This window comes from Schistocerca gregaria, chromosome 5, assembly GCF_023897955.1.
Source record: "Schistocerca gregaria isolate iqSchGreg1 chromosome 5, iqSchGreg1.2, whole genome shotgun sequence".
NCBI lineage: Eukaryota > Metazoa > Arthropoda > Insecta > Orthoptera > Acrididae > Schistocerca > Schistocerca gregaria.
Window position 1 is genome coordinate 574,423,623 of NC_064924.1, and position 22,459 is coordinate 574,446,081.

The following is a 22,459-nucleotide window of genomic DNA, read 5'->3' on the forward strand; positions in this document are numbered from 1 at the left end:
TACCATTCTGCGAGATTCCTGCAGAATGTGTACGAATTGCGATGATATAGATTGCACAAGTGAGCCAAAGTCGACGCCTCCGTGGCGCAATCGGCTAGCGCGTTCGGCTGTTAACCGAAAGGTTGGTGGTTCGAGCCCACCCGTGGGCGAAATCGTTTTATCCGTCACCGAGGTGAGGACATACATCAACTTTGTTAGAGATACACAGCTAGTGTGGCAATTTGGCTGCGAAGGAGTGATGCCACAGATGCTTATACACATTCAGGCAGGTGGCACAGTAGGTAAAAACATGGCCCTACACAGACGTTCTACTGTTTTCCTATTTATTCACCATGTGTGACACTGCAGTGGAGCGACGCCCACTACAAAAGACGTTTTATTTACATTCAATTTCAGCGTATGCGTCGCGATTGCCATATGACAGGGCCTGTCTCTCGATGTCGATTTGTATTTTGTGTCTCTTAAGTGTCGGTCTGCAGTAGGCCGCTGTTGGCCGAGCGACGTGCAGTCGCCTTACATGAAGCCCCATGGGCAACGCCAGTGCCACTGTGAACAACAGCAAACTGTAGCCAGAGAGTGGAGCCGAAAGGCGCATTTCGCAGTCGAGCCACGTTATCCCACAAGCTGTGCACTAGGACAAGAAATTGCAGACCGCAAACTTTTGGTGGCCTGACGGTCGTCGCCGATCGTAAGGGCGAAACACTCGAGAGATTTGGAGAACGGCAATGTGGACACTCCCAGCAGCAGCAGTGCGCCAAATCAATTATCTGGTCGAGGGCTGCAAGATTCAGTGTGATGAAGTGAGAATTCGGGGATAACTCGCACATTCCAAGCTGCCGCCTTCTTAGCTCAGTGGTAGAGCACTTGCCTCGTAAACCAGGAGTCGTGAGTCCAAACCTCACAGAAGGCATCCATTTTTATAACTTTCCTGCAACGTGCGGAGCTACCTCGATCAATATCTATCACATGGCAGTACACTGAATGACAGGGATGTTCTACAGCCTATGACAAGTATTCTACTGGCCTAGGAGGTTTTCTGAATGCATAGGCAGAACAGTGGTTTGTATGCATTTTGTAGTATAATGTCATTCGTTTATGAGCGTCGCTACAGTGTGCATGCACGTTAACCATGTGAAGGGGCATAAGCAGATGCTACCATTCTGCGAGATTCCTGCAGAATGTGTACGAATTAAGTTGATATAGATTGCACAAGTGAGCCAAAGTCGACGCCTCCGTGGCGCAATCGGCTAGCGCGTTCGGCTGTTAACCGAAAGGTTGGTGGTTCGAGCCCACCCGGGGGCGAAATCGTTTTATCCGTCACCGAGGTGAGGACATACATCAACTTTGTTAGAGATACACAGCTAGTGTGGCAATTTGGCTGCGAAGGAGTGATGCCACAGATGCTTATACACATTCAGGCAGGTGGCACAGTAGGTAAAAACATGGCCCTACACAGACGTTCTACTGTTTTCCTATTTATTCACCATGTGTGACACTGCAGTGGAGCGACGCCCACTACAAAAGACGTTTTATTTACATTCAATTTCAGCGTATGCGTCGCGAGTGCCATATGACAGGGCCTGTCTCTCGATGTCGATTTGTATTTTGTGTCTCTTAAGTGTCGGTCTGCAGTAGGCCGCTGTTGGCCGAGCGACGTGCAGTCGCCTTACATGAAGCCCCATGGGCAACGCCAGTGCCACTGTGAACAACAGCAAACTGTAGCCAGAGAGTGGAGCCGAAAGGCGCATTTCGCAGTCGAGCCACGTTATCCCACAAGCTGTGCACTAGGACAAGAAATTGCAGACCGCAAACTTTTGGTGGCCTGACGGTCGTCGCCGATCGTAAGGGCGAAACACTCGAGAGATTTGGAGAACGGCAATGTGGACACTCCCAGCAGCAGCAGTGCGCCAAATCAATTATCTGGTCGAGGGCTGCAAGATTCAGTGTGATGAAGTGAGAATTCGGGGATAGCCCGCACATTCAAAGCTGCCGCCTTCTTAGCTCAGTGGTAGAGCACTGGTCTCGTAAACCAGGAGTCGTGAGTTCGAACCTCACAGAAGGCATCCATTTTTTTAACTTTCCTGCAACGTGCGGAGCTACCTCGAGCAATATCTATCACATGGCAGTACACTGAATGAAAGGGATGTTCTACAACCTATGACAAGTATTCTACTGGCCTAGGAGGTTTTCTGAATGCATAGGCAGAACAGTGGTTTGTATGCATTTTGTAGTATAATGTCATTCGTTTATGAGCGTCGCTACAGTGTGCATGCATGTTAACCATGTGAAGGGGCATAAGCAGATGCTACCATTCTGCGAGATTCCTGCAGAATGTGTACGAATTGCGATGATATAGATTGCACAAGTGAGCCAAAGTTGACGCCTCCGTGGCGCAATCGGCTAGCGCGTTCGGCTGTTAACCGAAAGGTTGGTGGTTCGAGCCCATCCGGGGGCGAAATCGTTTTATCCGTCACCGAGGTGAGGACATACATCAACTTTGTTAGAGACACACAGCTAGTGTGGCAATTTGGCTGCGAAGGAGTGATGCCACAGATGCTTATACACATTCAGGCAGGTGGCACAGTAGGTAAAAACATGGCCCTACACAGACGTTCTACTGTTTTCCTATTTATTCACCATGTGTGACACTGCAGTGGAGCGACGCCCACTACAAAAGACGTTTTATTTACATTCAATTTCAGCGTATGCGTCGCGATTGCCATATGACAGGGCCTGTCTCTCGATGTCGATTTGTATTTTGTGTCTCTTAAGTGTCGGTCTGCAGTAGGCCGCTGTTGGCCGAGCGACGTGCAGTCGCCTTACATGAAGCCCCATGGGCAACGCCAGTGCCACTGTGAACAACAGCAAACTGTAGCCAGAGAGTGGAGCCGAAAGGCGCATTTCGCAGTCGAGCCACGTTATCCCACAAGCTGTGCACTAGGACAAGAAATTGCAGACCGCAAACTTTTGGTGGCCTGACGGTCGTCGCCGATCGTAAGGGCGAAACACTCGAGAGATTTGGAGAACGGCAATGTGGACACTCCCAGCAGCAGCAGTGCGCCAAATCAATTATCTGGTCGAGGGCTGCAAGATTCAGTGTGATGAAGTGAGAATTCGGGGATAACTCGCACATTCCAAGCTGCCGCCTTCTTAGCTCAGTGGTAGAGCACTTGCCTCGTAAACCAGGAGTCGTGAGTTCGAACCTCACAGAAGGCATCCATTTTTTTAACTTTCCTGCAACGTGCGGAGCTACCTCGAGCAATATCTATCACATGGCAGTACACTGAATGAAAGGGATGTTCTACAACCTATGACAAGTATTCTACTGGCCTAGGAGGTTTTCTGAATGCATAGGCAGAACAGTGGTTTGTATGCATTTTGTAGTATGATGTCATTCGTTTATGAGCGTCGCTACAGTGTGCATGCACGTTAACCATGTGAAGGGGCATAAGCAGATGCTACCATTCTGCGAGATTCCTGCAGAATGTGTACGAATTAAGTTGATATAGATTGCACAAGTGAGCCAAAGACGACGCCTCCGTGGCGCAATCGGCTAGCGCGTTCGGCTGTTAACCGAAAGGTTGGTGGTTCGAGCCCACCCGGGGGCGAAATCGTTTTATCCGTCACCGAGGTGAGGACATACATCAACTTTGTTAGAGATACACAGCTAGTGTGGCAATTTGGCTGCGAAGGAGTGATGCCACAGATGCTTATACACATTCAGGCAGGTGGCACAGTAGGTAAAAACATGGCCCTACACAGACGTTCTACTGTTTTCCTATTTATTCACCATGTGTGACACTGCAGTGGAGCGACGCCCACTACAAAAGACGTTTTATTTACATTCAATTTCAGCGTATGCGTCGCGAGTGCCATATGACAGGGCCTGTCTCTCGATGTCGATTTGTATTTTGTGTCTCTTAAGTGTCGGTCTGCAGTAGGCCGCTGTTGGCCGAGCGACGTGCAGTCGCCTTACATGAAGCCCCATGGGCAACGCCAGTGCCACTGTGAACAACAGCAAACTGTAGCCAGAGAGTGGAGCCGAAAGGCGCATTTCGCAGTCGAGCCACGTTATCCCACAAGCTGTGCACTAGGACAAGAAATTGCAGACCGCAAACTTTTGGTGGCCTGACGGTCGTCGCCGATCGTAAGGGCGAAACACTCGAGAGATTTGGAGAACGGCAATGTGGACACTCCCAGCAGCAGCAGTGCGCCAAATCAATTATCTGGTCGAGGGCTGCAAGATTCAGTGTGATGAAGTGAGAATTCGGGGATAGCCCGCACATTCAAAGCTGCCGCCTTCTTAGCTCAGTGGTAGAGCACTGGTCTCGTAAACCAGGAGTCGTGAGTTCGAACCTCACAGAAGGCATCCATTTTTTTAACTTTCCTGCAACGTGTGGAGCTACCTCGAGCAATATCTATCACATGGCAGTACACTGAATGAAAGGGATGTTCTACAACCTATGACAAGTATTCTACTGGCCTAGGAGGTTTTCTGAATGCATAGGCAGAACAGTGGTTTGTATGCATTTTGTAGTATAATGTCATTCGTTTATGAGCGTCGCTACAGTGTGCATGCACGTTAACCATGTGAAGGGGCATAAGCAGATGCTACCATTCTGCGAGATTCCTGCAGAATGTGTACGAATTGCGTTGATATAGATTGCACAAGTGAGCCAAAGTCGACGCCTCCGTGGCGCAATCGGCTAGCGCGTTCGGCTGTTAACCGAAAGGTTGGTGGTTCGAGCACACCCGGGGGCGAAATCGTCTTATCCGTCACCGAGGTGAGGACATACATCAACTTTGTTAGAGATACACAGCTAGTGTGGCAATTTGGCTGCGAAGGAGTGATGCCACAGATGCTTATACACATTCAGGCAGGTGGCACAGTAGGTAAAAACATGGCCCTACACAGACGTTCTACTGTTTTCCTATTTATTCACCATGTGTGACACTGCAGTGGAGCTACGCCCACTACAAAAGACGTTTTATTTACATTCAATTTCAGCGTATGCGTCGCGAGTGCCATATGACAGGGCCTGTCTCTCGATGTCGATTTGTATTTTGTGTCTCTTAAGTGTCGGTCTGCAGTAGGCCGCTGTTGGCCGAGCGACGTGCAGTCGCCTTACATGAAGCCCCATGGGCAACGCCAGTGCCACTGTGAACAACAGCAAACTGTAGCCAGAGAGTGGAGCCGAAAGGCGCATTTCGCAGTCGAGCCACGTTATCCCACAAGCTGTGCACTAGGACAAGAAATTGCAGACCGCAAACTTTTGGTGGCCTGACGGTCGTCGCCGATCGTAAGGGCGAAATACTCGAGAGATTTGGAGAACGGCAATGTGGACACTCCCAGCAGCAGCAGTGCGCCAAATCAATTATCTGGTCGAGGGCTGCAAGATTCAGTGTGATGAAGTGAGAATTCGGGGATAGCTCGCATATTCAAAGCTGCCGCCTTCTTAGCTCAGTGGTAGAGCACTGGTCTCGTAAACCAGGAGTCGTGAGTTCGAACCTCACAGAAGGCATCCATTTTTTTAACTTTCCTGCAACGTGTGGAGCTACCTCGAGCAATATCTATCACATGGCAGTACACTGAATGAAAGGGATGTTCTACAACCTATGACAAGTATTCTACTGGCCTAGGAGGTTTTCTGAATGCATAGGCAGAACAGTGGTTTGTATGCATTTTGTAGTATAATGTCATTCGTTTATGAGCGTCGCTACAGTGTGCATGCACGTTAACCATGTGAAGGGGCATAAGCAGATGCTACCATTCTGCGAGATTCCTGCAGAATGTGTACGAATTGCGTTGATATAGATTGCACAAGTGAGCCAAAGTCGACGCCTCCGTGGCGCAATCGGCTAGCGCGTTCGGCTGTTAACCGAAAGGTTGGTGGTTCGAGCCCACCCGGGGGCGAAATCGTTTTATCCGTCACCGAGGTGAGGACATACATCAACTTTGTTAGAGATACACAGCTAGTGTGGCAATTTGGCTGCGAAGGAGTGATGCCACAGATGCTTATACACATTCAGGCAGGTGGCACAGTAGGTAAAAGCATGGCCCTACACAGACATTCTACTGTTTTCCTTTCCTATTTATTCACCATGTGTGACACTGCAGTGGAGCGACGCCCACTACAAAAGACGTATTATTTACATTCAATTTCAGCGTATGCGTCGCGAGTGCCATATGACAGGGCCTGTCTCTCGATGTCGATTTGTATTTTGTGTCTCTTAAGTGTCGGTCTGCAGTAGGCCGCTGTTGGCCGAGCGACGTGCAGTCGCCTTACATGAAGCCCCATGGGCAACGCCAGTGCCACTGTGAACAACAGCAAACTGTAGCCAGAGAGTGGAGCCGAAAGGCGCATTTCGCAGTCGAGCCACGTTATCCCACAAGCTGTGCACTAGGACAAGAAATTGCAGACCGCAAACTTTTGGTGGCCTGACGGTCGTCGCCGATCGTAAGGGCGAAACAGTCGAGAGATTTGGAGAACGGCAATGTGGACACTCCCAGCAGCAGCAGTGCGCCAAATCAATTATATGGTCGAGGGCTGCAAGATTCAGTGTGATGAAGTGAGAATTCGGGGATAGCCCGCACATTCAAAGCTGCCGCCTTTTTAGCTCAGTGGTAGGGCACTGGTCTCGTAAACCAGGAGTCGTGAGTTCGAACCTCACAGAAGGCATCCATTTTTTTAACTTTCCTGCAACGTGTGGAGCTACCTCGAGCAATATCTATCACATGGCAGTACACTGAATGAAAGGGATGTTCTACAACCTATGACAAGTATTCTACTGGCCTAGGAGGTTTTCTGAATGCATAGGCCGAACAGTGGTTTGTATGCATTTTGTAGTATAATGTCATTCGTTTATGAGCGTCGCTACAGTGTGCATGCACGTTAACCATGTGAAGGGGCATAAGCAGATGCTACCATTCTGCGAGATTCCTGCAGAATGTGTACGAATTGCGTTGATATAGATTGCACAAGTGAGCCAAAGTCGACGCCTCCGTGGCGCAATCGGCTAGCGCGTTCGGCTGTTAACCGAAAGGTTGGTGGTTCGAGCACACCCGGGGGCGAAATCGTTTTATCCGTCACCGAGGTGAGGACATACATCAACTTTGTTAGAGATACACAGCTAGTGTGGCAATTTGGCTGCGAAGGAGTGATGCCACAGATGCTTATACACATTCAGGCAGGTGGCACAGTAGGTAAAAACATGGCCCTACACAGACGTTCTACTGTTTTCCTATTTATTCACCATGTGTGACACTGCAGTGGAGCGACGCCCACTACAAAAGACGTTTTATTTACATTCAATTTCAGCGTATGCGTCGCGAGTGCCATATGACAGGGCCTGTCTCTCGATGTCGATTTGTATTTTGTGTCTCTTAAGTGTCGGTCTGCAGTAGGCCGCTGTTGGCCGAGCGACGTGCAGTCGCCTTACATGAAGCCCCATGGGCAACGCCAGTGCCACTGTGAACAACAGCAAACTGTAGCCAGAGAGTGGAGCCGAAAGGCGCATTTCGCAGTCGAGCCACGTTATCCCACAAGCTGTGCACTAGGACAAGAAATTGCAGACCGCAAACTTTTGGTGGCCTGACGGTCGTCGCCGATCGTAAGGGCGAAATACTCGAGAGATTTGGAGAACGGCAATGTGGACACTCCCAGCAGCAGCAGTGCGCCAAATCAATTATCTGGTCGAGGGCTGCAAGATTCAGTGTGATGAAGTGAGAATTCGGGGATAGCTCGCATATTCAAAGCTGCCGCCTTCTTAGCTCAGTGGTAGAGCACTGGTCTCGTAAACCAGGAGTCGTGTTCGAACCTCACAGAAGGCATCCATTTTTTTAACTTTCCTGCAACGTGTGGAGCTACCTCGAGCAATATCTATCACATGGCAGTACACTGAATGAAAGGGATGTTCTACAACCTATGACAAGTATTCTACTGGCCTAGGAGGTTTTCTGAATGCATAGGCAGAACAGTGGTTTGTATGCATTTTGTAGTATAATGTCATTCGTTTATGAGCGTCGCTACAGTGTGCATGCACGTTAACCATGTGAAGGGGCATAAGCAGATGCTACCATTCTGCGAGATTCCTGCAGAATGTGTACGAATTGCGTTGATATAGATTGCACAAGTGAGCCAAAGTCGACGCCTCCGTGGCGCAATCGGCTAGCGCGTTCGGCTGTTAACCGAAAGGTTGGTGGTTCGAGCCCACCCGGGGGCGAAATCGTTTGATCCGTCACCCAGGTGAGGACATACGTCAACTTTGTTAGAGATACACAGCTAGTGTGGCAATTTGGCTGCGAAGGAGTGATGCCACAGATGCTTATACACATTCAGCCAGGTGACACTGTAGGTAAAAACATGGCCCTACACAGACGTTCTACTGTTTTCCGTTTTATTCGCCATGTGTGACACTGCAGTGGAGCGACGCCCACTACAAAAGACGTTTTATTTACATTCAATTTCAGCGTATGCGTCGCGAGTGCCATATGACAGGGCCTGTCTCTCGATGTCGATTTGTATTTTGTGTCTCTTAAGTGTCGGTCTGCAGTAGGCCGCTGTTGGCCGAGCGACGTGCAGTCGCCTTACATGAAGCCCCATGGGCAACGCCAGTGCCACTGTGAACAACAGCAAACTGTAGCCAGAGAGTGGAGCCGAAAGGCGCATTTCGCAGTCGAGCCACGTTATCCCACAAGCTGTGCACTAGGACAAGAAATTGCAGACCGCAAACTTTTGGTGGCCTGACGGTCGTCGCCGATCGTAAGGGCGAAACACTCGAGAGATTTGGAGAACGGCAATGTGGACACTCCCAGCAGCAGCAGTGCGCCAAATCAATTATCTGGTCGAGGGCTGCAAGATTCAGTGTGATGAAGTGAGAATTCGGGGATAGCTCGCATATTCAAAGCTGCCGCCTTCTTAGCTCAGTGGTAGTTGCGAGTCAGCCGCCGAGCGGGACGGACGTGTGGCGGAGCTGGACGTCTGGCTGTAGTAAACACAGGCTGAGTCGCTGCGTTTGAGGTTAGTGGTGCTGCTAAGCCGCTATTCGTGTTGCACTTGTATTCATGAAGTTCTAGAATGAATAGGTCGAATTATTTGAGGAAAGACACAATCAAGTTTACTTTCGATCGAAATTTCGTTCGACCTAAAGCATTTGAAATTAAAGCATGGTTTATCGAAAAAGTATTGCTTAACGGTGATGATGTTGTCGGAGTTTATCTCTCGTTTGTGACAAATGCTGTGTATCTGAAGATGAAAAGTCCAGAATTATGTAGTTCCATTGTGGATCGTTGCGGAGGTAGCGTGAAGTTTAATCATTCTGATGGGAATGTGAGTGACGTTGCTGTTAGTCATGCTGGGTACGGGATTCGTACGATCAGAGTGTTTGAGCTCCCTTTTGAAATTCCGCCCGAAGAACTTAATGTTGCCCTTCGGCCTTATGGCAGAATTATTTCCAATGTGGCAGAAAGGTGGTCTGAAGCTCATATGTTTCCTGTCTTGAACGGCGTAAGGCAAATTAAGATTGAATTACAGAAGCATGTCCCCTCTTATCTTAATATTTGTGGGTATCGTGCTTTGATTATCTATGATGGGCAACCGCGGACTTGCGCTTTATGCAATTTTACGGAACACATTCGTGCAGAATGTTCACGGAGGCGTGTCCCGCAGTTACCGCGTGACGAGATGCCGAGTTCCGGCCCTGTTGTTGGTCTGAAGTTGTCATACGCTGCCGCTGCTGACTTCCGCAGCCGAGGCGAGTCGGTGCCGCCTGTGCGCGGGGAGCCTGCTGCCTCGCGGGCGGTTGTCGATGATACTCCGGCTTCAAGCTCTAGATTTGCGGATGGTCTGCCGATCAGCTCCGCGCCCCTCGAATCTATGCCGACGCCAACTTTTTCCAACTCTCTCACTGTGGTTGCTCGTTCTTCCGCGGACTCGGCCGAAGATCCCCAAATAGCCGCAACGGAGGTTTCCTTGCGTCGTCAGGATTCCCACCAACGTGAGGATATTGCCACTAGCTTCCGAGGAGTGGACGCTCCAGGCATCCACTCTGCGGGAACTATGAACGAAGATAGCAATCTGGACATTGGTTTCACGTTGGCGCCCACAGAAGACACTTGCGTCAAGGAAACCACAACGAGCGATAGTGTAGAATTGGAGACTGGGTTGCTACCAGTGGGAGCCATGGAAAAAGATGCGCCTCCTTCTGCCGTTGTGGAATGCGATACGCGGACTTTTGTCCGAAAAAAGGAACAGGCGACGTCAGACGTATCATCCGGTACTTCTCCTGACAGGTCGCAAACTTCATCTCCTGCTAGATCGCCGAAGAGATCTTCGAAGAAAGGCAAGAAGAGGAGATTGGCACACAAAGCAGCAGAGAGTTTAGCTCCTGCATTGCGGGAAAAGTTAAAACATTTAAGGGATAATGAACGACTACGAGAACAATGCCCAGTAGCACGAGTTAACGAGTGTTCTGAAGCGGAGATGAGTCGTGCCGATGCAGATGATCTTCAACAACAACCTCGCGCACCGCTTGGCGTCGCAGGTTTGCAGACCGGCACTACTATGGATTTAGACCGAACTGTCTCAGGAAAAGGACTTGATTGGGCCGATGCCCAAGAAGATCGCACCGACCACGGAATGGAGATGGACCTGACACATGCTAGTGGCATTTAATTTTTTTTTTTTAATGTATATTTTTCTTTCTGACAGACAGAATGGAATGGTACAGACGTGACTCTGCATGGGGTATACTTCATTAGCCAATTTCTTTTACCTGCACCTATGCCAACGGAACTGACATATAATGTGACCACGATCAATATAAATCGGATTCGCAGTGAAACGAAAGTCGCTTCTTTAAAAGATTTCCTTTACCAGTCGGATACTGATATAGCCCTCCTACAGGAATTTAATGTCCACAACTTTTATGTCCCAGGTTTTCAAGAGATTTTAAATATTGCACCGGAAGCCACATGTGGGACTGCGATCCTTGTCAAAGATGGTATTGATGTGAAGGATATCTGTCTGTTAGAAAATGGGAGGGGCATCAGTTGTAAAATTTTTACTACTACTGTTTTAAATGTATATGTCTCCTCTGGTAACAACGCTAGAGATGATAGGGCTAATTTTTTTAAGAACGATATGGTCTATTTACTTAAGGGTAATCCGGCGGAAGCTTTAATCGGTGGTGACTTTAATTGTGTACTTCACAAAAAGGATCAGCGACCAAATTTTAACTTCTCCAGGGAACTGGCGGCTTTGGTGACAAACATGAAGTGGACAGACGTGTGGGAAAGCAAATACCCCACGTTAGTCAAATTTACGTACATCAGTAGTCGCTCGCAAAGCAGAATAGACAGAATATACGTCACAGCAAACCTGGAAAATAAAATCAGTAGTATCGAAGTAATTCCCACTACCTTTTCGGACCATCTCGCAGTGAAATGCAGCATTCGGTTTCAGAAGCAAGGAACGTATTGGGGTCGCCCCTTATGGAAGCTGAATACCCATATGTTGTTCGAGGGTGCCCTATCAAGAACAGTAGCGGAGGTATGGCAGGCTGCTCTACGTATGCGCCATAAATACAGCTCTCGCCTTGCGTGGTGGACCTCATGTGCTAAAAAGAAATTGAGATCATCCCTAATAGCTTACGGGAGGGAGCGAGCGATGTGGTCTCGCAATACCGTTGAATTTTACTATACATGCTTAAGGGAACTATCAGCTCAGCAGATGACTGATGAGGTTTTCATTGAAATAAAGAAGATCAAGGCTCACCTCATAAGTCTCAAGCGACAACAGCTGGAGGGTTTAAAAATTAAATCCCGTGTCCCGACAACGGTGGAGGACGAAAACGCATCGCTGTACCACTTACTCGAACATGAAAGAAATAGAAGACGAGCGTTTATTGCTTGTCTTAGAGTGGGCGATAACCGGGTGCTGACGGAACACTCTGACATTTTAAATGCAGTTTATGGATTTTATCGTACGTTATATACTGATACCCGGTATAATCTAGACTGTGCGAACGATTTGCTACGAACTACAGGTATCGACAACGTTATCAATGACGAGGACAATGTGTCCCTTACCACTGCGATCACATGTGAGGAGGTGTTTGATATACTTAAATATTCGCCTACCCGTAAGTCCCCAGGGCCTGATGGCTTGCCTGTAGAGTTTTATTGTAAATTTTGGCCTCTCATCGGTAATCAATTCACAGAAGTGATAAATGAAGTGTTGCAAGGTATTACTGTTCCACGCGAGTTCAAAAAAAGCGTAACTGTGCTAATACCAAAGGGAAGGAACGCGACAGTTAAAGATCTCAATCAATTGAGACCAATATGTTTGATGAACTCGGATTATAAAATAATTGCACGTGTACTGAAGGAAAGACTGAGACCTCTAATGGAGAAGATCATAGGTGACCACCAAACCTGTCTCTCGGGGCGGAATATTTTTAAAACTGTTTGTGAATATAGGGATGTCTCTGCAATTTTTGCAACGTCATCCTCACCAGGAGGCCTTGCCTTTATCGACTTCTCAAAGGCTTTTGACAGGGTCAACCACTTATTTTTGTTCAGAACGTTGACCTATGTGGGTTTTAGTCAACATTTTGTGCAAGTTTTAATTAACATTGTTGAAGGCATCCAAACACAAGTGTCTGTAAATGGGCATTTCACTCCACCCATTGAAATTCGCAACGGCGTCCCGCAGGGAAGTCCTTTGTCAATGCTCCTGTATGTTGTTGCACTGGAGCCTTTACTAAGGAGACTCGATGTCGATCTTGAGGGCATCACGATATCTGGCGTTAACAACGTCACCAATGCATATGCTGATGACGTTGGAGTGGTTATTCGTAGTAACGAAGATTTAGAGAAATTAACTACGAATATTCAGATCTTTTGTGAAGCTACAGGCGCTAGGGTTAACGAGGTGAAGAGTTCGTTTTTAAATCTTAAAGGTCTTCAAGATGTCCGTTTGGAATGGGCACGCTCCGTCGATCGTCACACCGCTCTGGGTGTCACCTTTTACCGATGTCCGCTTCAGACCATGACCTACAATTGGAAGAAAGTACTGGATACAATCAGAGGAGCCACAATACTCAATCAGACCAGACATCTGAACATTAAACAACGAATCAGAATAATTAATTGGTCCATTTTATCAAAAGCTATATATATAGGTCAAATATTGCCAGTTTCGAAACCCATTGCCAAACGTATAATGAGTATCATTTGCCGATTTATATGGACAGGGAATATTTTTAGAGTAGCAGTCGGTACAGTTACGTTACCTTCCGCTGAAGGTGGCCTAGGTTTAACAGATATATGGCGGAAGACTTCGGCGTTATATATAAAGAGGACCCTACAAATTATAGAAAAACATCCACATAGTATTACAGCCAGGCTGTATCGACACCTACAGCCAGAAAATTTACGTCCACCCATAAATATAGGCGGAATTAATTATAAATTGAAATATATTCGCCAGTTCTTTTTAGAGATTAGCTACATGGACAGTATTGTCACGAATCCACAATCAAGGAATTGCAGGAAATTAATGGAACTCTTAACAACGAAAGAACATGTCAACAAAATGGAGTGCAGATATCCCGACAAAGACTGGAAAAGAATTTGGAAAAATATTAGTAATCGTGAACTGTCTTCCGACATTCAGGCAACCTGGTACCGAGTTGTTAATAACGTAGTTTCTACTAACGAAAAGTTGCACTCCATTGGTCTTAGTGACACGATTGTGTGCACCCGATGTGACGCAGTTGACACATTGATCCACCGCTTTCTCTGTGGCGGATACGCCGAAATATGGAGGGGACTCCAACGGCGGGTAGCCTTTATAACCAGAACTGTTAGTACTGAGATCAATGTTGAAAAATTACTCTTCCCCGATGGTGTTTTCTTCCCTGTCCAGAAAACCAATGCTGTGTTGTGGTTGTTTGGCAATTATGTACATTACGTTATATCTGAACACGGCAATGACCGTGTTTTAGAATACGAATTATACGAACGAGCAAAATATTATCAGATATGTACGCGCAGGGACCACAAAAAAACTTTTGGTAACATGTTACACATTCTGTTTCAGAGACAAGGGATTGGATAAACATCTTAATAGCCCTCGTCTACGAAAAATGTAGTCACAGGCCAAAGTAGGGGATCGCTGTTGAGGGTGAAGTACGGTGGGGACGTCGTGTGCCCCAGGGCCGCTACGGTAGCCGTGAAGGCCTCGGACAGAACCCCGAAACGGCACTGCGGCTTCACACTTACTGCTGGATGAACCCCATATCTCCAGCAACTATTTTCATCTATGATGATTTTCCAGGATCTCGGTAATATCGGAAGGTGGTTTCGTTGCACACAATGCAGTGGAAGCTTCTTGCACGTGTTCCTCAGTTACAATCTTTCTATTTTGTTTATTTTTTTTCAGTATGAAGCACGAGTGACAATTTATTAATTCCCAAGAAGCCTTAATTTTCAATTTTCAGTTCTACGGAGGAGAAGCCTCACATGGCGAAGAAGCCAAACATAATTTCATTTCCCTAACTGTCACAGTAAATTTGAAAAAAAATCAGTCGATATAGCATAGAAGCTCGCCGAAGAAGGCATAAAAGGAGAGCGAATGGATGGGCTGTGTGGGGAGAAGGGAGGCCCAAAATAGTAAACAAAAAAAAAAAGTGGTAAAGCACTGGTCTCGTAAACCAGGAGTCGTGAGTTCGAACCTCACAGAAGGCATCCATTTTTTTAACTTTCCTGCAACGTGCGGAGCTACCTCGAGCAATATCTATCACATGGCAGTACACTGAATGAAAGGGATGTTCTACAACCTATGACAAGTATTCTACTGGCCTAGGAGGTTTTCTGAATGCATAGGCAGAACAGTGGTTTGTATGCATTTTGTAGTATAATGTCATTCGTTTATGAGCGTCGCTACAGTGTGCATGCACGTTAACCATGTGAAGGGGCATAAGCAGATGCTACCATTCTGCGAGATTCCTGCAGAATGTGTACGAATTAAGTTGATATAGATTGCACAAGTGAGCCAAAGTCGACGCCTCCGTGGCGCAATCGGCTAGCGCGTCCGGCTGTTAACCGAAAGGTTGGTGGTTCGAGCCCACCCGGGGGCGAAATCGTTTTATCCGTCACCGAGGTGAGGACATACATCAACTTTGTTAGAGATACACAGCTAGTGTGGCAATTTGGCTGCGAAGGAGTGATGCCACAGATGCTTATACACATTCAGGCAGGTGGCACAGTAGGTAAAAACATGGCCCTACACAGACGTTCTACTGTTTTCCTATTTATTCACCATGTGTGACACTGCAGTGGAGCGACGCCCACTACAAAAGACGTTTTATTTACATTCAATTTCAGCGTATGCGTCGCGAGTGCCATAAGACAGGGCCTGTCTCTCGATGTCGATTTGTATTTTGTGTCTCTTAAGTGTCGGTCTGCAGTAGGCCGCTGTTGGCCGAGCGACGTGCAGTCGCCTTACATGAAGCCCCATGGGCAACGCCAGTGCCACTGTGAACAACAGCAAACTGTTGCCAGAGAGTGGAGCCGAAAGGCGCATTTCGCAGTCGAGCCACGTTATCCCACAAGCTGTGCACTAGGACAAGAAATTGCAGACCGCAAACTTTTGGTGGCCTGACGGTCGTCGCCGATCGTAAGGGCGAAACAGTCGAGAGATTTGGAGAACGGCAATGTGGACACTCCCAGCAGCAGCAGTGCGCCAAATCAATTATCTGGTCGAGGGCTGCAAGATTCAGTGTGATGAAGTGAGAATTCGGGGATAGCTCGCATATTCAAAGCTGCCGCCTTCTTAGCTCAGTGGTAGTTGCGAGTCAGCCGCCGAGCGGGACGGACGTGTGGCGGAGCTGGACGTCTGGCTGTAGTAAACACAGGCTGAGTCGCTGCGTTTGAGGTTAGTGGTGCTGCTAAGCCGCTATTCGTGTTGCACTTGTATTCATGAAGTTCTAGAATGAATAGGTCGAATTATTTGAGGAAAGACACAATCAAGTTTACTTTCGATCGAAATTTCGTTCGACCTAAAGCATTTGAAATTAAAGCATGGTTTATCGAAAAAGTATTGCTTAACGGTGATGATGTTGTCGGAGTTTATCTCTCGTTTGTGACAAATGCTGTGTATCTGAAGATGAAAAGTCCAGAATTATGTAGTTCCATTGTGGAATTATGTAGTTCCATTGTGGATCGTCCTCCCCCCATGAACCATGGACCTTGCCGTTGGTGGGGAGGCTTGCTTGCCTCAGCGATACAGATGGCCGTACCGTAGGTGCAACCACAACGGAGGGGTATCTGTTGAGAGGCCAGACAAACGTGTGGTTCCTGAAGAGGGGCAGCAGCCTTTTCAGTAGTTGCAGGGGCAACAGTCTGGTTGATTGACTGATCTGGCCTTGCAACATTAACCAAAACGGCCTTGCTGTGCTGGTACTGCGAACGGCTGAAAGCAAGGGGAAACTACAGCCGTAATTTTTCCCGAGGACATGCAGCTTTACTGTATGATTAAATGATGATGGCATCCTCTTGGGTAAAATATTCCGGAGGTAAAATAGTCCCCCATTCGGATCTCCGGGCGGGGACTACTCAGGAGGATGTCGTTATCAGGAGAAAGAAAACTGGCATTCTACGGATCGGAGCGTGGAATGTCAGATCCCTTAATCGGGCAGGTAGGTTAGAAAATTTAAAAAGGGAAATGGATAGGTTAAAGTTAGATATAGTGGGAATTAGTGAGGTTCGGTGGCAGGAGGAACAAGACTTCTGGTCAGGTGACTACAGGGTTATAAACACAAAATCAAATAGGGGTAATGCAGGAGTAGGTTTAATAATGAATAGGAAAATAGGAATGCGGGTAAGCTACTACAAACAGCATAGTGAACGCATTATTGTGGCCAAGATAGATACGAAGCCCACACCTACTACAGTAGTACAAGTTTATATGCCAACTAGCTCTGCAGATGATGAAGAAATTGAAGAAATGTACGATGAAATAAAAGAAATTATTCAGATAGTGAAGGGAGACGAAAATTTAATAGTAATGGGTGACTGGAATTCGAGTGTAGGAAAAGGGAGAGAAGGAAACATAGTAGGTGAATATGGATTGGGGCTAAGAAATGAAAGAGGAAGCCGCCTAGTAGAATTTTGCACAGAGCACAACTTAATCATAGCTAACACTTGGTTTAAGAATCATGAAAGAAGGTTGTATACGTGGAAGAACCCTGGAGATACTAAAAGGTATCAGATAGATTATATAATGGTAAGACAGAGATTTAGGAACCAGGTTTTAAGTTGTAAGACATTTCCAGGGGCAGATGTGGACTCTGACCACAATCTATTGGTTATGACCTGTAGATTAAAACTGAAGAAACTGCAAAAATGTGAGAAATTAAGGAGATGGGACTTGGATAAACTGAAAGAACCAGAGGTTGTACAGAGTTTCAGGGAGAGCATAAGGGAACAATTGACAGGAATAGGGGAAAGAAATACAGTAGAAGAAGAATGGGTAGCTCTGAGGGATGTAGTAGTGAAGGCAGCAGAGGATAAAGTAGGTACAAAGATGAGGGCTGCTAGAAATCCTTGGGTAACAGAAGAAATATTGAATTTAATTGATGAAAGGAGAAAATATAAAAATGCAGTAAATGAAGCAGGCAAAAAGGAATACAGACGTCTCAAAAATGAGATCGACAGGAAGTGCAAAATGGCTAAACAGGGATGGCTAGAGGACAAATGTAAGGATGTAGAAGCTTATCTCACTAGGGGTAAGATAGATACTGCCTACAGGAAAATTAAAGAGACCTTTGGAGAGAAGAGAACCACGTGTATGAATATCAGGAGCTCAGATGGCAGCCCAGTTCTAAGCAAAGAAGGGAAGGCAGAAAGGTGGAAGGAGTATATAGAAGGCTTATACAAGGGCGATGTACTTGAGGACAATATTATGGAAATAGAAGAGGATGTAGATGAAGACGAAATGGGAGATACGATACTGCGTGAAGAGTTTGACAGAGCACTGAAAGACCTGAGTCGAAACAAGGCCCCCGGAGTAGACAACATTCCATTAGAACTACTGACGGCCTTGGGAGAGCCAGTCATGACAAAACTCTACCAGCTGGTGAGCAAGATGTATGAGACAGGCGAAATACCCTCAGACTTCAAGAAGAATATAATAATTCCAATCCCAAAGAAAACAGGTGCTGACAGATGTGAAAATTACCGAACTATCAGTTTAATAAGCCACGGCTGCAAAATACTAACGCGAATTCTTTACAGACGAATGGAAAAACTGGTAGATGCATACCTCGGGGAGGATCAGTTTGGATTCCGTCGAAATGTTGGAACACGTGAGGCAATACTGACCTTACGACTTATCTTAGAAGAAAGATTAAGAAAAGGCAAACCTACGTTTCTAGCATTTGTAGACTTAGAGAAAGCTTTTGACAATGTTGACTGGAATACTCTTTTTCAAATTCTAAAGGTGGCAGGGGTAAAATACAGGGAGCGAAAGGCTATTTATAATTTGTACAGAAACCAGATGGCAGTAATAAGAGTCGAGGGGCATGAAAGGGAAGCAGTGGTTGGGAAAGGAGTGAGACAGGGTTGTAGCCTCTCCCCGATGTTATTCAATCTGTATATTGAGCAAGCAGTAAAGGAAACAAAAGAAAAATTCGGAGTAGGTATTAAAATTCATGGAGACGAAGTAAAAACTTTGAGGTTCGCCGATGACATTGTAATTCTGTCAGAGACGGCAAAGGACTTGGAAGAGCAGTTGAACGGAATGGACAGTGTCTTGAAAGGAGGATATAAGATGAACATTAACAAAAGCAAAACGAGGATAATGGAATGTAGTCAAATTAAATCGGGTGATGCTAAGGGAATTAGATTAGGAAATGAGACACTTAAAGTAGTAAAGGAGTTTTGCTATTTAGGAAGTAAAATAACTGATGATGGTCGAAGTAGAGAGGATATAAAATGTAGACTGGCAATGGCAAGGAAAGCGTTTCTGAAGAAGAGAAATTTGTTAACATCGAATATAGATTTATGTATCAGGAAGTCGTTTCTGAAAGTATTTGTTTGGAGTGTAGCCATGTATGGAAGTGAAACATGGACGATAACTAGTTTGGACAAGAAGAGAATAGAAGCTTTCGAAATGTGGTGCTACAGAAGAATACTGAAGATAAGGTGGATAGATCACGTAACTAATGAGGAGGTATTGAATAGGATTGGGGAGAAGAGAAGTTTGTGGCACAACTTGACTGGAAGAAGGGATCGGTTGGTAGGACATGTTTTGAGGCATCAAGGGATCACAAATTTAGCATTGGAGGGCAGCGTGGAGGGTAAAAATCGTAGAGGGAGACCGAGAGATGAGTACACTAAGCAGATTCAGAAGGATGTAGGTTGCAGTAGGTACTGGGAGATGAAGCAGCTTGCACAGGATAGAGTAGCATGGAGAGCTGCATCAAACCAGTCTCAGGACTGAAGACAACAACAACAACAATTGTGGATCGTTGCGGAGGTAGCGTGAAGTTTAATCATTCTGATGGGAATGTGAGTGACGTTGCTGTTAGTCATGCTGGGTACGGGATTCGTACGATCAGAGTGTTTGAGCTCCCTTTTGAAATTCCGCCCGAAGAACTTAATGTTGCCCTTCGGCCTTATGGCAGAATTATTTCCAATGTGGCAGAAAGGTGGTCTGAAGCTCATATGTTTCCTGTCTTGAACGGCGTAAGGCAAATTAAGATTGAATTACAGAAGCATGTCCCCTCTTATCTTAATATTTGTGGGTATCGTGCTTTGATTATCTATGATGGGCAACCGTGGACTTGCGCTTTATGCAATTCCACGGAACACATTCGTGCAGAATGTTCACGGAGGCGTGTCCCGCAGTTACCGCGTGACGAGATGCCGAGTTCCGGCCCTGTTGTTGGTATGAAGTTGTCATACGCTGCCGCTGCTGACTTCCGCAGCCGAGGCGAGTCGGTGCCGCCTGTGCGCGGGGAGCCTGCTGCCTCGCGGGCGGTTGTCGATGATACTCCGGCTTCAAGCTCTAGATTTGCGGATGGTCTGCCGATCAGCTCCGCGCCCCTCGAATCTATGCCGACGCCAACTTTTTCCAACTCTCTCACTGTGGTTGCTCGTTCTTCCGCGGACTCGGCCGAAGATCCCCAAATAGCCGCAACGGAGGTTTCCTTGCGTCGTCAGGATTCCCACCAACGTGAGGATATTGCCACTAGCTTCCGAGGAGTGGACGCTCCAGGCATCCACTCTGCGGGAACTATGAACGAAGATAGCAATCTGGACATTGGTTTCACGTTGGCGCCCACAGAAGACACTTGCGTCAAGGAAACCACAACGAGCGATAGTGTAGAATTGGAGACTGGGTTGCTACCAGTGGGAGCCATGGAAAAAGATGCGCCTCCTTCTGCCGTTGTGGAATGCGATACGCGGACTTTTGTCCGAAAAAAGGAACAGGCGACGTCAGACGTATCATCCGGTACTTCTCCTGACAGGTCGCAAACTTCATCTCCTGCTAGATCGCCGAAGAGATCTTCGAAGAAAGGCAAGAAGTGGAGATTGGCACACAAAGCAGCAGAGAGTTTAGCTCCTGCATTGCGGGAAAAGTTAAAACATTTAAGGGATAATGAACGACTACGAGAACAATGCCCAGTAGCACGAGTTAACGAGTGTTCTGAAGCGGAGATGAGTCGTGCCGATGCAGATGATCTTCAACAACAACCTCGCGCACCGCTTGGCGTCGCAGGTTTGCAGACCGGCACTACTATGGATTTAGACCGAACTGTCTCAGGAAAAGGACTTGATTGGGCCGATGCCCAAGAAGATCGCACCGACCACGGAATGGAGATGGACCTGACACATGCTAGTGGCATTTAATTTTTTTTTTTTAATGTATATTTTTCTTTCTGACAGACAGAATGGAATGGTACAGACGTGACTCTGCATGGGGTATACTTCATTAGCCAATTTCTTTTACCTGCACCTATGCCAACGGAACTGACATATAATGTGACCACGATCAATATAAATCGGATTCGCAGTGAAACGAAAGTCGCTTCTTTAAAAGATTTCCTTTACCAGTCGGATACTGATATAGCCCTCCTACAGGAATTTAATGTCCACAACTTTTATGTCCCAGGTTTTCAAGAGATTTTAAATATTGCACCGGAAGCCACATGTGGGACTGCGATCCTTGTCAAAGATGGTATTGATGTGAAGGATATCTGTCTGTTAGAAAATGGGAGGGGCATCAGTTGTAAAATTTTTACTACTACTGTTTTAAATGTATATGTCTCTTCTGGTAACAACGCTAGAGATGATAGGGCTAATTTTTTTAAGAACGATATGGTCTATTTACTTAAGGGTAATCCGGCGGAAGCTTTAATCGGTGGTGACTTTAATTGTGTACTTCACAAAAAGGATCAGCGACCAAATTTTAACTTCTCCAGGGAACTGGCGGCTTTGGTGACAAACATGAAGTGGACAGACGTGTGGGAAAGCAAATACCCCACGTTAGTCAAATTTACGTACATCAGTAGTCGCTCGCAAAGCAGAATAGACAGAATATACGTCACAGCAAACCTGGAAAATAAAATCAGTAGTATCGAAGTAATTCCCACTACCTTTTCGGACCATCTCGCAGTGAAATGCAGCATTCGGTTTCAGAAGCAAGGAACGTATTGGGGTCGCCCCTTATGGAAGCTGAATACCCATATGTTGTTCGAGGGTGCCCTATCAAGAACAGTAGCGGAGGTATGGCAGGCTGCTCTACGTATGCGCCATAAATACAGCTCTCGCCTTGCGTGGTGGACCTCATGTGCTAAAAAGAAATTGAGATCATCCCTAATAGCTTACGGGAGGGAGCGAGCGATGTGGTCTCGCAATACCGTTGAATTTTACTATACATGCTTAAGGGAACTATCAGCTCAGCAGATGACTGATGAGGTTTTCATTGAAATAAAGAAGATCAAGGCTCACCTCATAAGTCTCAAGCGACAACAGCTGGAGGGTTTAAAAATTAAATCCCGTGTCCCGACAACGGTGGAGGACGAAAACGCATCGCTGTACCACTTACTCGAACATGAAAGAAATAGAAGACGAGCGTTTATTGCTTGTCTTAGAGTGGGCGATAACCGGGTGCTGACGGAACACTCTGACATTTTAAATGCAGTTTATGGATTTTATCGTACGTTATATACTGATACCCGGTATAATCTAGACTGTGCGAACGATTTGCTACGAACTACAGGTATCGACAACGTTATCAATGACGAGGACAATGTGTCCCTTACCACTGCGATCACATGTGAGGAGGTGTTTGATATACTTAAATATTCGCCTACCCGTAAGTCCCCAGGGCCTGATGGCTTGCCTGTAGAGTTTTATTGTAAATTTTGGCCTCTCATCGGTAATCAATTC

General features: G+C 46.6%; 16 non-coding genes across 16 annotated transcripts; all 16 read left to right on the plus strand.

The window, feature by feature from the left end:
* Window positions 1-75: 75 nt before the first annotated feature.
* Window positions 76-149, plus strand: Trnan-guu (transfer RNA asparagine (anticodon GUU)). Its single transcript has one exon. It is a non-coding gene; the product is annotated as a tRNA-Asn (tRNA).
* A 689-nt stretch (window positions 150-838) lies between these two features.
* Window positions 839-910, plus strand: Trnat-cgu (transfer RNA threonine (anticodon CGU)). Its single transcript has one exon. It is a non-coding gene; the product is annotated as a tRNA-Thr (tRNA).
* A 318-nt stretch (window positions 911-1,228) lies between these two features.
* Window positions 1,229-1,302, plus strand: Trnan-guu (transfer RNA asparagine (anticodon GUU)). Its single transcript has one exon. It is a non-coding gene; the product is annotated as a tRNA-Asn (tRNA).
* Window positions 1,303-1,991: 689 nt separating this feature from the next.
* On the plus strand, window positions 1,992-2,063 carry Trnat-cgu (transfer RNA threonine (anticodon CGU)). Its single transcript has one exon. It is a non-coding gene; the product is annotated as a tRNA-Thr (tRNA).
* A 318-nt stretch (window positions 2,064-2,381) lies between these two features.
* Trnan-guu (transfer RNA asparagine (anticodon GUU)) lies at window positions 2,382-2,455 on the plus strand. Its single transcript has one exon. It is a non-coding gene; the product is annotated as a tRNA-Asn (tRNA).
* Window positions 2,456-3,144: 689 nt separating this feature from the next.
* Window positions 3,145-3,216, plus strand: Trnat-cgu (transfer RNA threonine (anticodon CGU)). The gene has a single exon. It is a non-coding gene; the product is annotated as a tRNA-Thr (tRNA).
* Window positions 3,217-3,534: 318 nt separating this feature from the next.
* Trnan-guu (transfer RNA asparagine (anticodon GUU)) lies at window positions 3,535-3,608 on the plus strand. Its single transcript has one exon. It is a non-coding gene; the product is annotated as a tRNA-Asn (tRNA).
* A 689-nt stretch (window positions 3,609-4,297) lies between these two features.
* Trnat-cgu (transfer RNA threonine (anticodon CGU)) lies at window positions 4,298-4,369 on the plus strand. Its single transcript has one exon. It is a non-coding gene; the product is annotated as a tRNA-Thr (tRNA).
* A 318-nt stretch (window positions 4,370-4,687) lies between these two features.
* On the plus strand, window positions 4,688-4,761 carry Trnan-guu (transfer RNA asparagine (anticodon GUU)). Its single transcript has one exon. It is a non-coding gene; the product is annotated as a tRNA-Asn (tRNA).
* Window positions 4,762-5,450: 689 nt separating this feature from the next.
* Window positions 5,451-5,522, plus strand: Trnat-cgu (transfer RNA threonine (anticodon CGU)). The gene has a single exon. It is a non-coding gene; the product is annotated as a tRNA-Thr (tRNA).
* A 318-nt stretch (window positions 5,523-5,840) lies between these two features.
* Window positions 5,841-5,914, plus strand: Trnan-guu (transfer RNA asparagine (anticodon GUU)). The gene has a single exon. It is a non-coding gene; the product is annotated as a tRNA-Asn (tRNA).
* A 694-nt stretch (window positions 5,915-6,608) lies between these two features.
* Window positions 6,609-6,680, plus strand: Trnat-cgu (transfer RNA threonine (anticodon CGU)). The gene has a single exon. It is a non-coding gene; the product is annotated as a tRNA-Thr (tRNA).
* A 318-nt stretch (window positions 6,681-6,998) lies between these two features.
* Window positions 6,999-7,072, plus strand: Trnan-guu (transfer RNA asparagine (anticodon GUU)). The gene has a single exon. It is a non-coding gene; the product is annotated as a tRNA-Asn (tRNA).
* A 689-nt stretch (window positions 7,073-7,761) lies between these two features.
* Window positions 7,762-7,831, plus strand: Trnat-cgu (transfer RNA threonine (anticodon CGU)). The gene has a single exon. It is a non-coding gene; the product is annotated as a tRNA-Thr (tRNA).
* A 318-nt stretch (window positions 7,832-8,149) lies between these two features.
* Trnan-guu (transfer RNA asparagine (anticodon GUU)) lies at window positions 8,150-8,223 on the plus strand. The gene has a single exon. It is a non-coding gene; the product is annotated as a tRNA-Asn (tRNA).
* A 6,844-nt stretch (window positions 8,224-15,067) lies between these two features.
* Window positions 15,068-15,141, plus strand: Trnan-guu (transfer RNA asparagine (anticodon GUU)). Its single transcript has one exon. It is a non-coding gene; the product is annotated as a tRNA-Asn (tRNA).
* Window positions 15,142-22,459: the final 7,318 nt, after the last annotated feature.